Consider the following 13889-nt stretch of genomic DNA (forward strand, 5'->3'; position numbering starts at 1 on the left):
AGATTTTTCAAAAATCGTGCAGAAAAATCTTACACGAATCCGCAACGTGGACACATACCCTTAGGGTTAGGGTTGGAATTAGGGCTAGGGTTGGAAATAGGGTTAAGAATAGGCTTGTGGTTAGGGTTACGGATAGGGTTAGGGGTGTGTTGGGGTTACAGATGTGGTTAGGGTTGGGATTAGGGTTAGGATTAGGGTTGGAATTAGGGTTACGGGTGTGTTGGGGTTAGGGTTGGGATTAGGGTTATGGCTACAGTTGGGATTAGGATTAGGGGTGTGTTGGGGTTAGTGTTGAAGTTAGAATTGAGTAGTTTCCACTGTTTAGGCACATCAGGGGCTCTGCAAACGCAACATGGCGCCACCATTGATTCCAGCCAATCTTGCATTCAAAAAGTCAAATGGTGCTCCCTCCCTTCCAAGCCCCGACATGCGCCCAAACAGTGGTTTACCCCCACATTTGGGGTACCAGCGTACTCAGGACAAACTGGGCAACAACTGTTGGGGTCCAATTTCTCCTGTTACCCTTGCAAAAATAAAAAATTACTTGCTAAGACATAATGTTTGAGGAAAGAACAATTATTTTTTATTTTCATGGCTCTGCGTTATAAACTTCTGTGAAGCACTTGGGGGTTGAAAGTGCTCACCACACATCTAGATAAGTTCCTTCGGGGGTCTAGTTTCCAAAATGGGGTCACTTGTGGGGTGTTTCTACTGTTTAGGCACATCAGGGGCTCTGCAAATGCAATGTGACGCCCGCAGACCATTCCATCAAAGTCTGCATTTCAAATGTCACTACTTCCCTTCCGAGCCCTGACGTGCGCCCAAACAGTGGTTTACCCCCACATATGGGGTATCACTGTACTCACAACAAACTGGGCAACAAACATTGGGGCCCAATTTCTCCTGTCACCCTTGTGAAAATAAAAAATTGCTTGCTAAAACATCTTTTTTGAGGAAAGAAAAATGATTTTTTTATTTTCACGGCTCTGCGTTGTAAACTTCTGTGAAGCACTTTGGGGTTGAACGTGCTCATCACACATCTAGATAAGTTCCTTGGGGGGTCTAGTTTCCAAAATGGGGTCACTTGTGGGGTGTTTCTACTGTTTAGGCACATCAGGGGCTCTGCAAATGCAATGTGACGCCCGCAGACCATTCCATCAAAGTCTGCATTTCAAATGTCACTACTTCCCTTCCGAGCCCTGACGTGTGCCCAAACAGTGGTTTACCCCCACATATGGGGTATCAGCGTACTCACAACAAACTGGGCAACAAATACTGGGGTCCAATTTCTCCTGTTACCCTTGAGAAAATAAAAAATTGCTTGCTAAAACATCTTTTTTGAGGAAAGAAAAATGATTTTTTATTTTCACGGCTCTGCGTTGTAAACTTCTGTGAAGCACTTGGGGGTTGAACGTGCTCACCACACATTTAGATAAGTTCCTTGGGGGTCTAGTTTCCAAAATGGGGTCATTTGTGGGGGGTTTCTACTGTTTAGGCATATCAGGGGCTCTGCAAACGTAACATGATGCCCGCAGACCATTCCATCAAAGTCTGCATTCCAAAACGTCACTACTTCCCTTCCGAGCCCCGGCATGTGCCCAAACAGTGGTTTACCCCCACATATGGGGTATCAGCGTACTCAGGAGAAACTGGACAACAACTTTTGGGGTCCAATTTCTCCTGTTACCCTTGCAAAAATAAAAAATTCTGGGCTAAAAAAATATTTTTGAGGAAAGGAAACACATTTATTATTTTCACGGCTCTGCGTTATAAACTTCTGTGAAGCACTTGGGGGTTCAAAGTGCTCACCACACATCAAGATAAGTTCCCTTGGGGGTGTAGTTTCCAAAATGGAGTCACTTGTGGGGAGTTCCTACTGTTTAGGCACATCAGGGGCTCTGCAAACGCAACCTGACGCCCGCAGAGCATTCCATCAAAGTCTGCATTTCAAAACGTCACTACTTCCCTTCCGAACCCCGACGTGTGCCAAAACAGTGGTTTACCCCCACATATGGGGTATCAGCGTACTCAGGAGAAACTGGACAACAACTTTTGGGGTCCAATTTCTCCTGTTACCTTTGGGAAAATAAAAAATTGTGGGCTAAAATATCATTTTTGAGAAAAGAAAAATTATTTTTTATTTTCACGGCTCTGCGTTATAAACTTCTGCGAAGCACTTGGGGGTTCAAAGTGCTCACCACACATCTAGATTAGTTCCTTGGGAGGTCTAGTTTCCAAAATGGGGTCACTTGTGTGGGAGCTCCAATGTTTAGGCACACAGGGGCTCTCCAAACGCGACATGGTGTCCGCTAATGATTGGAGCTAATTTTCCATTCAAAAAGCCAAATGGCGTGCCTTCCCTTCCGAGCCCTGCCGTGCGCCCAAACAGTGGTTTACCCCCACATATGGGGTATCATCGTACTCAGGACAAACTGGACAACAAAATTTGGGGTCCAATTTCTCCTATTACCCTTGGGAAAATAAAAAATTCTGGGCTAAAAATCATTTTTGAGGAAAGAAAAATTATTTTTTATTTTCACGGCTCTGCGTTATAAACTTCTGTGAAGCACCTGGGGGTTATAAGTGCTCACTATGCATCTAGATAAGTTCCTTTGGGGGTCTAGTTTCCAAAATGGGGTAACTTGTAGGGGAGCTCCAATGTTTAGGCACACAGGGGCTCTCCAAACACGACATGGTGTCCGCTAACGATTGGAGCTAATTTTCCATTCAAAAAGTCAAATGGCACGCCTCCCCTTCCGAGCCTTGCCGTGCACCCAAACAGTGGTTTACCCCCACATATGAGGTATCAACGTACTCAGGAGAAATTGCCCAACAAATTTTAGGATCCATTTTATCCTGTTGCCCATGTGAAAATGAAAAAATTAAGGCTAAAAGAAATTTTGTGTGAAAAAAAAGTACTTTTTCATTTTTACGGATCAATTTGTGAAGCACCTGAGAGTTTAAAGTGCTCACTATGCTTCTAGATAAGTTCCTTGGGGGGGTCTAGTTTCCAAAATGGGGTTACTTGTGGGAGCGCTCCAATGTTTAGGCACACAGGGGCTCTCCAAACGTGACATGGTGTCTGCTAGCGATGGAGATAATTTTTCATTCAAAAAGTCAAATGGCGCTCCTTCCCTTCCGAGCCTTACCATGTGCCCAAACAGTGGTTTACCCCCACATGTGAGGTATCGGTGTACTCAGGAGAAATTGTCCAACAAATTTTAGGATCCATTTTATCCTGTTGCCCATGTGAAAATGAAAAAATTGAGGCTAAAATAATTTTTTTGTGAAAAAAAAGTACTGTTTCATTTTTACGGATCAATTTGTGAAGCACCTGGGGGTTTAAAGTCTCACTATGCTTCTAGATAAGTTCCTTGGGGGGTCTAGTTTCCAAAATGGGGTCACTTGTGGGGGAGCTCCAATGTTTAGGCACACGGGGGCTCTCCAAACACGACATGGTGTCCGCTAAAGATTGGAGCCAATTTTTCATTGAAAAAGTCAAATGGCGCTCCTTCCCTTCCGAGCCCTGCCGTGTGCCCAAACAGTGGTTTACCCCCACATATGAGGTATCAGCGTACTCAGGACAAATTGGACAACAACGTTCGTGGTCCAGTTTCTCCTTTTACCCTTGGGAAAATAAAAAACATTTCGCTAAAAATCATTTTTGTGACTAAAAAGTTAAATGTTCATTTTTTCCTTCCATGTTGCTTCTGCTGCTGTGAAACACCCGAAGGGTTAATAAACTTCTTGAATGTGGTTTTGAGCACCTTGAGGGGTGCAGTTTTTAGAATGGTGTCACTTTTGGGTATTTTCAGCCATATAGAACCCTCAAACTGACTTCAAATGTGAGGTGGTCCCTAAAAAAAATGGTTTTGTAAATTTTGTTGTAAAAATGAGAAATCACTGGTCAAATTTTAACCCTTATAACTTCCTAGCAAAAAAAATAATTGTTTCCAAAATTGAGCTGATGTAAAGTAGACATGTGGGAAATGTTATTTATTAACTATTTTGTGTCACATAACTCTCTGGTTTAACAGAATAAAAATTCAAAATGTGAAAATTGCAAAATTTTCAAAATTTTTGCCAAATTTCCGTTTTTTTCACAAATAAACTCAGAAATTATCGACCTAAATTTACCACTAACATGAAGCCCAATATGTCACGAAAAAACAGTCTCAGAATCGCTAGGATCCATTGAAGCGTTCCTGAGTTATTACCTCATAAAGGGACACTGGTCAGAATTGCAAAAAACGGCAAGGTCATTAAGGCCAAAATAGGCTGGGTCATGAAGGGGTTAATTTCCTGTGAAACATATTGTCGGGAGGTCAAGGCCTTGCTCCAAAGCTCCTCTGATAGGAAGCGTATTACTGTCCTCCATTTGGCCTCAACCAACAGTGGTGATGAGGAGTATCTCCTGCTTAGTAACTGGGTGTATAAAAAAAGAGATCAATCCTTTAGGACCCTGGCTCCTTAGTATCCCTATCAGGAGGTACAGTATGAGGTATTTGAGAGGATTTCCAATGTCTGTGAACTGGGTATTTAGGGCATGTCTTAGTTACACATACCTAAGAAAAGCTTGTTTCGGGACTTGATAGAGTTATGGACATTGATCAAAGGAAACAAGAACACACTTCATATTTACCTTTGCCAGTGTCTTGATCCTTAAGGTTGATTAAAACTGAGCATCTTGGGAATATAGCAATTCAGAAATAGCACTGCTATGCCATATGGGGGCTCACCTACTGTGTACTTGAAATGAAAAATCTTTTTGGTGGTTCTCCACACTTGAACTGCAAGTCAGTGAATTGGCAAGAAGGGGCATGAATATTGCTCTGGTACCTCCAAGACACCCCCATAGACTCTGAAGTCTCAAACATTGCACCAGGTGGTGTTCAGAATTAGGTAAACGGTACATCAAAATTAGGTAAATGGTGCATGATATATAGTATCTATTATCCAGTGTTGTAGAAAGTGAAATTGGCCAGCTAAGTAGTATAATCGAATTACCCCTTTAAAGAATAGAGTTGGCGTCTCTGCACTCTGCCTCCCTTCCTCAGGAATGATGCACACTCACAGCCGTGATCCCGCACTTCCTTCTCTCCTGCTGCTGATGTCTCAGGTACGCGCACAGTGTGCAGATTCCCGGGCACTGTGCTTAAGCACGCTCTTGCTCCTTCTTGAAGGGGCCACGTGCGCGCAGTCCTAAAGTGACCCCAGCCAATGGCCGAGAGACAAGTACTATTTAAGACACCTCTACCTGCATGGAGGTGCCTGAGCAACATTGTAGTTTGTTTATAACACACTTGCTAGTCCTCAGGTTCCAGTGCTCGTATCCCAGTATACCTGTCCTGTGCATCAGTCGTGCCCACTCGTCTGCCTATCAACTGTGCCTGCCTGTCTATCATCCATACCCACCTGCCTGCCCTCCTGTCTATCATCCATGCCCGCTTGCCTGTCTATCAGGCATGCCCGCCTGCTTTTGTATATATCAGACATGGCCGTCTGCACCCGAATGCCTGGATACCAGTTGTTCCCATCAATACCTGCCTGCCTGTGTGTCTACCGAGCCTGTAGAACTTCACGTATGAATGCTACAATCGGAGGGGGTTAGTCTCTAAGTGCACTCAGGTCTGTCTCATCCTTTGCTTCTAGGTCTGTCATGGCTGTGTAAACATGAACCAGCCTTGGATTGGAGATCTGGAAAAGTAATCCAATGGGCTCAGGAGTGCCACGAGAGATGTTTAGTTCCCATTCGTCCCGCTTGACCTCCAGGTTCTCCATCTAATTTATGTGGCTTGCTTGCTTCATACTGGATGTACGCTGACGTCCTTGATAAAAAGGAAGCTGACACTCTACCAACACAAAAGCCGTATGACTGTCCTATTGACCTTCTACCACGTGCTTCTCCTCCATGGGGCCGAATCTACCCTCTGTCGCAGTCTGAGACCCATGCCATGTCCAAGTATATTGAAGAGAATCTTGCCAGGGGATTTATCTGGAAATCTACCTCCCCGGCTGGAGACGGTTTCTTTTTTTGTGAAGAAAAAGAATGGTTCTCTGCAACCCTGTATCGATTACAGGGGTCTCAACCAAATTACAATCAAGAATAAATACCTTCTGCTTCTCAAATTACAATCAAGAATAAATGCTGTACCTTTTGCCTCTTGTTCGATTGTCTTAAAGTTTCCAGAGTTTTCACAAAGCTCGACCTTCACGGGGCATACAACCTGATTCGAATACGCTCTGGAGATCAATGGAAGACGGCCTTTAATACCCGAGATAGCCATTATAAGTATCGGGTAGTGCCCTTTGGGCTCTGTAATGCCTCTGCTGTCTTTCAAGAACTGGTGAATTACATCTTCCGGGACCTTCTTTACATGTGTGTGGCGGTATACTTAGACAACATCTTGGTGTTCTTTCCTGATCTGCCTTCACACAAGGGTTGTTCACCAGGTTCTACAGAGATTGAGTAAGAGCCGTCTGTAGGCTAAATATAAGAAGTGCGTCTTCAAGCAGACCTCTCTTGGGTTTGTTGGGTAAATTATCTCTGAGAGTGGCCTGAAAATGGATCCCGAGAAGGTATCCGCTGTCTTAAAGTGGCCCCATCCACAGATTCTATCAGTGAGGTTGTTCTAACCTCCTCTGTGATGATTTCATGATCCTAAATCACATCAAAGTTGAGCTTAGCTGAGAGGAGCTCAGATAAAAACAAAAGAAAAGTTACAAACTCTCCCATCAAAATGAGCTCTTTAAGATCACTGAGACATAGTGCAATATAGAGACTAAAGAATGAAAATTGTTCAACATTTTTAATGAAACCTGACAGAATAAAAAAGGATTTTAGTCCACAGTTCATGCATTTATGTGAAAAATAGTCTCAAAGTTGGTGTTATCGTTTCACAAGTCTTCTGCTGTTCATTTGCGAGACAGACACAGTGATCGTTCCGGTGAAAGGGTTAAGTCTGGAACTAAATAATCTCTATGGTAAACATGCTTCACATCCTTCTGGAGTAGAGTGGTCCTAAATACAGGGAATTTTGTTCGCCTCTTGACTGATTTCTTCTGCTGACAGTGTATTTAGTGGAGAGAACAAAGATTCATTGATCACGACTATTAAAGCTGCATTCATTGAAGAAGGGAGATGAGTGAAAATAACTTGTGTTTACATACAGGGAAGAGTCCTCAAACACCGCAGGAGTGAAGTCTTCAGGTTAGAGTCTACTTAGGCTGGATACTATTGTAGAAAGTGGTTCTGAGTGCAATATTCCACATGCGGGGCATTATCCACACTGACCTGTTACGCAGCATATCATCTCAGATTAAGAAAATCACCTGTGAAATTGAGTGGCTAGCCTCACAGTTCACATGGGGTTCACTGGCTAAAGGCCCCATACACATTAGATAGCTGTTGACCAAACGATCACTCAGTGGACAACTATCTAAACTGACTCCCCCATGCTAAGAAATGCCCGGCTGATGCTCCTGTTTTCTATAAGTGAGCAGATGCCAGGTTCTTCTGTATAATGTAAAAAGTCCAGGACTCATGTTGAGTAGATTTTCACTTCTTCTTTATTTTTCAGCTAAGGCTTCGGACGGGCCCAAAGACCTCTTAGGCTAAGGATGGCCATGCAAATTAGATGGCAATCTGTCAAACTGTGCTTCTACCAACTGTTTTCCAGTCACTAGGCCGAAAACTCCTGTTTTCTCTATGAGAAAGAAGCCTGAAATTGGACATTCACCATCAACATCTCTCCTGACCATCAGTTGGCCGGTGCCCCAATACACATTAGACCATCAACCAAACCGATCAATATCAGTAGGTTCAGCTGACATTTGTCTAATACGTGTGGGGGCCATAGCTGATTGACAAATGTTTCATTCTCATGCCGAAATAAACAAGCAGTGACAACCTACTGAAGATGAGTGTATGCCTTGTATTGTACATTGTATTGTGGATTTCCTTTTTAACGAGCACTACAGAGTGAAAGAGTGCTTTCTTCTGGCCTGTCTCTGACTGTACCTTATTTCTGGGGAGTACAGAAGGATTGGTTGTCCCCATACGCAATAAACTGCTGGCCGATACCGCTAATATCAGCCTCTTTAGTGTAATATGTAGGGGGTCTTGGGTACAGATGAGCAAATTGTTCAGAAAACAATTGCCAATCTCAAATTAGGCATGAACGTTGCACATTCAGATTCGAGTTCGATTCCCGAACTTTTTTCCCAAAAAATCGGCAAAAGTCGGCCAAACATCAGTAAATAACCAAGTTCACTAAAGGCTTTTTCAGGTGTCAGTGTTTCTGGTAGCAGCACGGGTCACAAAACATCCCACACACATGCACACTGATGACACACGGATGACATCCTTGTTTCATCAGTGTGACATGCACCAGCTCCTGGAAGTCAGCGGTGCTGTTCGGGCTGTTCCCCGTCGCCGGGTGCTGAAGAAGACAGCTCTCACCACTGCCCCTGCTCGCAATGCACTCAGCACTAGCATGTGACAATGTTGAGAGTTGCATTCAACTATTAACAAGAGCAGGCCACTGATGAAAGTATTAATCGGCTGCCGCCTGCACTATAAATTAATAAATATAAAAAAAATAATGTGGGATTCGCCTGAATTTTTGATAACCAGTCATGCAAAACTGACAGCAGCGGGCTGCAACCCTCAGCTGCCAGCATAAGTAAGGCTCTTTATCAAGAATAGATGGATCCCAGTGCCGTATTTTTAATTATTTAAATAAATAATTTAAAAAATGGCGTGGGGTCCTTCCTATTTTTGCCAACCAGCCAAGCAAAAGCAGACAGCTGGGAGCTGGTATTCTCAGGCTAGTGCGGGGCCATGGATATTGGCTCCTGAGCCTTAAATTAGCAGCCTACAGCCACCCCAGAGATGGAGCATTTATTAGATTCTAGCACTTTGCCTGCCTCTTCCCGCTTGCCCTATGGTGGTGCAAGTTGAGTTCAGATTTATGGGGTTGATGTCACCTTTGTATTGTCCGGTTACATCAAAACCATTTTATCAAGGCTTCTTCGGTGTCAGTACGATTACAGCAATACCAGATTTATATTGAGTTTTTATGTTTGGCTGCTGTCACACACTAAAATATGCTTTTTATTGCAAAAAATAGTTTTTGCATCACCACATTTTCAGAGGTATACTTTTTCTAAATTTTGCCCCACAGAGTCATGTGAGGGCTTGTTTTATGTGGGACGAGTTGACGTTTTTATTGGTACCACTTTCGAGCACATGACATTTTTTGATCGCTTTCTATTCAGATTTTTGGGAGGCAGAATGAACAAAAAGCAGCAATTCATGATTTTTTTTTTTTGGGGGGGGACGTTTACGTCGTGCTGTGTGCAATAAAACTGATAAGCCAGTTTTATTCTTCAGGTTACTACAATTACAGTGATACCACTTGTTTTTTGTGGGGCAAGATTATGTTTTCAGCGGTTCCATGTTTATTTATATCCATGTCTTTATGTTTTATTCCACTTTTGTTCGGCAGTATGATGATAAAGCATTGTTTTTAATTTTTATGGTGTTGTTCACTAAAGGGGTTAACTAGTGGGACAGTTTAACTAGTCGGGTCGTTGCGGTTGCGGCGATACCAGATATGTGTACTTTTTTAGTTTTTGTTTTTTTCATAAAAATATTTATTTATGGATACAATATCTTTTGATTTTTTTTATTATTTTTGAATTAAAAAACAATATGTTTACAATTATTTTAACTTTTTTTATTTTACTTTGGCTCATTGTGGGACTGATCGCTTGTATAGTATGTGGATGCCATAGCATCCCTATGCTATGCAAACTGTTAACTCTGCACTGATAGAGAAAGTTGCTGATTATGCTCTGAGCATGATCTTTCCTAGCTTTGGTGACCCGGATGTCCTCATGATGACATCGGGTCACCACGGCAAAGATCGGGACCCAGAGTCACGCCGCAGGGTCTCCGATCCAAAAGCAGAGGGGCTGTTGCTGCCATCGCATTCAATTGCAGCATTGCAGACCCAGGGCACATGGACGGATTATTACGATATATGTCAGAAATGGATTAAATAACAATAATCTGCTGACAGATTCCCTTTAAATCCTATATTTACTAGCTTTATACTTCCCTGTATAAATAATGTGTAGTCTCCTCAGCTCACATCACTGTTCGTGACCAATGTTGATTTTTGTGGTGTCCAAAATTAACCTAGCAACAAGTGAAACAAAACTGAAAGACCTAGAAGAGATATTTATGTGTAATAACGTGAATACAAAAAACAATCATCATCCACAGACACTGCTATTTCTGGGTTTCTTTTTGTGGCTTTTATTTTTTAGTGTAAAAGCTGAAAAATGAAGTAGCGGTAACATCTTGGAACTCTGGCGCTGGTGTGGACTTTTGCAATTACTTTGTATAGAAACTCAAACAAGTGGATCTCACTCATCTCATGTTCCACTTGAAGAACAGATGACTCATTAGAGAAGATACAGGAAAGATATACACTCACTGGCCACTTTATTAGGTACACCTGTCCAACTTCTTGTTAACACTTAATTTCTAATCAGCCAATCACATGGCGGCAACTCAGTGCATTTAGGCATGTAGACATGGTCAAGACAATCTCCTGCAGTTCAAACCGAGCATCAGTATGGGGAAGAAAGGTGATTTGAGTGCCTTTGAACGTGGCATGGTTGTTGGTGCCAGAAGGGCTGGTCTGAGTATTTCAGAAACTGCTGATCTACTGGGATTTTCACGCACAACCATCTCTAGGGTTTACAGAGAATGGCCCGAAAAAGAAAAAAAATCCAGTGAGCGGCAGTTCTGTGGGCGGAAATGCCTTGTTGATGCCAGAGGTCAGAGGAGAATGGGCAGACTGGTTCGAGCTGATAGAAAGGCAACAGTGACTCAAATCGCCACCCGTTACAACCAAGGTAGGCCTAAGAGCATCTCTGAACGCACAGTGCGTCGAACTTTGAGGCAGATGGGCTACAGCAGCAGAAGACCACACCGGGTACCACTCCTTTCAGCTAAGAACAGGAAACTGAGGCTACAATTTGCACAAGCTCATCGAAATTGGACAGTAGAAGATTGGAAAAACGTTGCTTGGTCTGATGAGTCTCGATTTCTGCTGCGACATTCGGATGGTAGGGTCAGAATTTGGCGTAAACAACATGAAAGCATGGATCCATCCTGCCTTGTATGGAGCATCTTTGGGATGTGCAGCCGACAAATCTGCGGCAACTGTGTGATGCCATCATGTCAATATGGACCAAAATCTCTGAGGAATGCTTCCAGCACCTTGTTGAATCTATGCCACGAAGAATTGAGGCAGTTCTGAAGGCAAAAGGGGTCCAACCCGTTACTAGCATGGTGTACCTAATAAAGTGGCCGGTGAGTGTATATCTTGGTACTGTGTTAGCCAGTAGATAGAAAAATATTTAGAATTGAGAGTCCTCAGTGGTTGATACCTTTTAATGGCTAACTGAAAAGATGGTAACAAATTGCAAGCTTTCGAGACTACTGTACTCAGGTCTATGCATGATGAAGAGACCTGTGTAGTCTCGAAAGCATGCAATTTGTTACCATCTTTTCAGTTAGACATTAAAAGGTATCAACCACTGAGGACTCTCAATTCTAAACATTTTTCATTGGAGAAGACAATTCAGTTCAGAGAAGAGTTATAAAAGGATAATGTCACCAGAAAGTGACCTATTGCTTATATCAGGTTTTTATGTTACATTGATTCTTTTAAATTTGTTGATAATGTTTTTTTTTCTTATTTTCGATATCATAAATCTGGTAATTTACACAATGGACAGTGAGCAGAATACCAGACATACACTTATTTTAAGCAGTCACGTGGCCGTAGGATGCATTTGACGAGATAATGGACTTTCTAAAGGAGAACATTATAGGCTTGATGTGATCTGGGCAAAGACCATTATGATGAGACGAGGAGGAGGTGAGCAGTGTCCTTCATATATGAACAGTTGAACCTGTTTATCTATTGTATGTGAAGGTGTTATCATTCATTGGACAGGAGGAGGAGGTGAGCTGTTATATCATGTATTGTGAATGGTGAATCCTACTGCATGTAGAGGTTTTGTTGCCTCTTTGATAATAAAGAGACTACAAAACAGGAAGTATGAGTTTATTATTTATTTATTATGTTTAAATAGCATCATTAAATCCACCACGCTTTACAGACATCGTTATTATCATCCCTATTGGGGTTCAAAATTAACATTTTATTCCACCTGTCCCAGGATTGTGCTGTGCTCCCTACGTCCCGGTCCACTAAACTTTCTTGTGCTCCATGTCTGGATTTGCAAGTATCCCGGAGTGCTTCCATGTGTTGAACTTCCTCGGCTTATAAAAGGCATAGTAAGACACACACCTGGGCCTTGGTACCAAGAATTTTAGTTTGTCTGTACACAGCTCCCTGTTCTCAGTCTTCCAAAACCTTTTGCTAATTGTTCCGTGTCTTCCAGTATGTCTACTGTCTGTCTGTGGCTTCCACGAGCTCTGCTACCTGTTCCCAGTCTTCAAGGACCTCTGCTACGTGTCCGCATGCAGCTTCCGGGATGTCTCTTGCCCATCTGTGGATTTCAATATCTCTGCAATCTGTGGTCTCCAGGACATCTCCTGTCTGCTTGTGGCTTCCTGTACCTCTACTACTTATTCCCATTCCTCCAGGACCTCTGCTACCTATTTGCGGTCTCCAGGACGTCATCTGTCTGCCTGTGGCTTTCAATACCTCCTCTACCTGTCTGTGTTTCCCATGTGCCTCAACTGCCTGCTGCACTGACATCCGTGTGCCCTCCCGGCCTTTGGGCTTTGAGGATCCAATGCACCTAGCCAGTTCTTGACAAATTCTCTATCAGTATGTCTTTGGAGTGTGGTAGGAAGACGGAGTATGTGGAGGAAACCTTCTCAAAGATGGGGAGAATATAAAAATTCATTGCTGATGTTTTCCTTGGTGGGATGTGAATGTAGGAACCCAGCACTGCAAAGCAACAGTGTCAACCACTGAGCTAACAAGCTGTATTAGGATTAATGGCCACTATGAAAACTGCAAGACTTCAAGATTCAAAGTGACTGGAGATTGGGATGCCATTGCTTTTGGTCCTGGTTCAGAGCACCATAGCTGTTTGCACTGGATCCATGAAGCTTAGAGCTGATGATGAGTATATCTCAGTATACTGTTTTGAAAATGTATTTGCCATTTCTAAATTATTTTACATGTTAGACTATCCCTTTAGGCTGGCCATACACTCAAAATAGTGGTCAGCCTAATGACCCTGTTGATGAATTCCCATAAATGTGCACACTTAACTAAGAAAGATTTTTTTGTTGTTAAGGAAAGATAGGCAAACTATTACGAGAATCCTTCATGCCCCATGGCAGATGTTGGAGGGAGGTCGGGAGACCCCATAGACATTAAAAAGTTATGTTTCCACTAAAAAGCAGTGCTTCTGCAGCACCCCAGAGTCCTTGTCATTGCAGTAATGTCATTCTTCCACCAGGGGGAGTGATGTTACATCTGAAGGCAATAAAAGAGATCTTCCTACCAGGTATCACAAACCATACACCACACTTCACACTCCAGTCCACCAGGGGGAGCCTTGCTCCTATCTACTTGGGCACTCCTCACAATTAGGTAAAACTGTTGGGCTGGATATAAAGTTAGTCAGAAGCTGACTGGGTTTCACCCAGGCAGCACCTGTCAGGCAGACAGGGGGAAAGGAGGAACATCAGAGCTGCAGACGGAGAGGTCCCTGACAGGGGTGGGATCCTGTCGGAGGCCTAGATATAAGGCTACGGAGCTGCGCCTGCCCCACGTGCGGCAGCATCCTAAGGAAAGACACGAAGAGAACTGTATTGTAGCGGG

Source organism: Ranitomeya variabilis, chromosome 1, assembly GCF_051348905.1.
Source record: "Ranitomeya variabilis isolate aRanVar5 chromosome 1, aRanVar5.hap1, whole genome shotgun sequence".
Lineage (NCBI taxonomy): Eukaryota > Metazoa > Chordata > Amphibia > Anura > Dendrobatidae > Ranitomeya > Ranitomeya variabilis.